Here is a 2650-nt window from a genome sequence, read left to right on the forward strand (position 1 = left end):
GCAGACTCAAGGAGGAGTGGTCGCACCTTGGAGGCAGGTAGCCTTTGGGATGGAGGTGTGTTTTGGTGTTATAATGACATTATAATGAGCAAAGTTCACTAAAGGACAGCATTTTGTCAAAAAAAGTGACAGATTGTTGGCTCAGGGTAACAAGTAGGCAGTTTATCAGTTCTGTAAGACCTTTGAGGGCTCTATTTGGTCCCCAAGTCCCCAGTTTATCACAGGGTTTTAGCCACAGTGTCTCCACTCTGTCCCATCCTTCGCACTGTTTTTCTTCTGTGGTGCCATCTCGTTCCCATGTCTGCTGGATTATCACAGGGTTTGGCCTTGGAGTCTCCACCCCACTCCACTCCCCGTGTTGCTTTGCAAGCAATATTGTACAGGGAATCGCAGATGTAGCGGATTCTTCACATACCAGCTGTGGCTGTATTTTACCCTAGAAGCCTTTTGATTTTATACCTTTCCTTAATGTGTGACCAATGCTGTATTATCAATCATTTTTAGTAATCATTCCACAAGGGTTTAGTGGGTTTTGCTTTTTTTTCATTTTCAGCTTCTAAAAGATCAAATATGATTAGCTTTTAAATGTTTTGTGCAATCATATTTGAAAACATAAAACAGGTATCAGAAATGGAGACACTTTATAGTGTGCTATGAAATTTAGGAAAAGATGCAGTGGAACTTAGGAGAAAACAATATTTTTCAAGTGGGAACATAAAATTGCAGAAATTTTTTTCAAACTAGGTCGTGTAAAATTAGAGACAATTGAGCTATCTCAGCCCCCATCTGTGTAATAGATGACTGTTACTCAGAAATTCTTAACCCTACATTTAATATTGCTTGGAATGCATGTCTGTCTCTGTTCCCTGTCTGAAGAGATAATGTTTCACAACCATCTAAGGATGCTGTCAAGATAAATCCATTATGTATGTAGTTCTTCCATGCTGTGGCAGTAGGGGTATGTGCTAGACAGACGTTCTGGATGGTGCTGAGTCTTTCGTGTTTACAGAAGAATGGGCCCAGGTTGACTGCCGGTCCTTGACATGTATCTCAGTAATAAAGTGATCTCAGCAATAAACCCATTGTATAGGATGAATAAAGTATTGTATAGCAAGAATGAAGGATTGAGCATTCATTCATTTCCCACATGCAGGTATCTCTATCCTCACTCAGGATAAAAAGTTGTGGAGATGATCATCTTAGTGGGTTCTGTGCCTGTGTTAACCCTGGCCACTCCCCACAGGGATTTATCATGGGCAAATAAATGCTACTGGATTCTAAAAAAACATGGAACCTGGGTCATTTTGGGCTGAAGAGGTTCATGTCAACCCTGAAGTTACTCTGGCCCTGTGCAGAGAGGTGGCTGGCAGAGGCTGGTCTCAGAGTGAAGGACTAGTCACCAGCAGCTCCTTGCTTATTGATCAGGATGGATGAGCCTTACCTCAAGTTTATTTGTGCATGAGTTTTTACTGCCCATTGTGGAACCTTATGAGAGTAACTTCTCAGTCTCAGCCTGGAAACCAGAACAAGTTGTCACTAACTTAGGCAACAGACCAGTTTTGATGGCAGTTTGGCCAACAAAGTATCTTCCATTCTCTCAGTGCTTATGTTTAAGTTGAGACAGTGGATTCAGCTAGCAGGAGGCAATGACATTAAATTTTGAGTAAGAGAGATTGCTGTCTTATCTTTAAGGAGAAAATTTTAGCTTGCGTTGTTGCTTGAGGGCTTGCAGTACAGAAAGGATGGCCGACGAGGTGTTCATGTTGTCTGTGTCAGCTCGAGATGAGTTCTGAGAACCTCGGTGGCTGAAAATGGCATTAAGTTACTCTAAGGTAAATCATAGAATCACAATCATAGAATCATAGAATGGTTTGTCCCCCCCCCCCTGCCATAGGCAGGGACACCTCCCACTAGACCAGGTTGCCCAAGGCCACATCCAGCCTGGCCTTGAACACCTCCAGGGATGGGGCCTCAACAACTTCTCTGGGCAACCTGTTCCAGTGCCTTACCACCCTCGAAGTGAAAAACTTCTTCCTAATGTTTAATCTCAACCTGCCCTCTTCCAGTTTCAATCCATTCCCCTTCGTCCTATCGCTACATGACCTAATAAAAAATCCTTCCCCAGCTCTCCTGTAGGCCCCCTTTAGGTACTGGAAGGCTGCAATAAGATCTCCTTGGAGCCTTCTCTTCTCCAGGCTGAACAGCCCCAACTCACTCAGCCTCTCCTCATAGGAGAGGTGCTCCATCCCTCGGATCATCCTTGTGGCTCTCCTCTGGACACGCTCCAGCAGGTCCATGTCTTTCTTATGTTGGAGACTGCAGAGCTGGATGCAGTACTCCAGGTGGGGTCTCACGAGAGTGGAGTAGAGGGGCAGAATCACTTCCTTTGACCTGCTGGCCACACTTGATGCAGCCCAGGATCTGATTGGCCTTGTGGGCTGCGATCGCACATTGCTGGCTCATGCTGAGCTTCTGGTCAATCAGCACGCCCAGGTCCTTCTCCTCAGGGCTGCTCTCCAGCCATTCCCTGTCGACCCTGTATTTGTGCTTGGGACTGCCCTGACCCAGATGTAGGACCTTGCACTTGGCCTTGTTGAACTGCATGAGGTTGGCTTGGGCCCACCTCTCCAGCCTGTCTAGGTCCCTCTGG

Source organism: Charadrius vociferus, unplaced genomic scaffold, assembly GCF_000708025.1.
Source record: "Charadrius vociferus isolate BGI_N301 unplaced genomic scaffold, ASM70802v2 scaffold1369, whole genome shotgun sequence".
NCBI lineage: Eukaryota > Metazoa > Chordata > Aves > Charadriiformes > Charadriidae > Charadrius > Charadrius vociferus.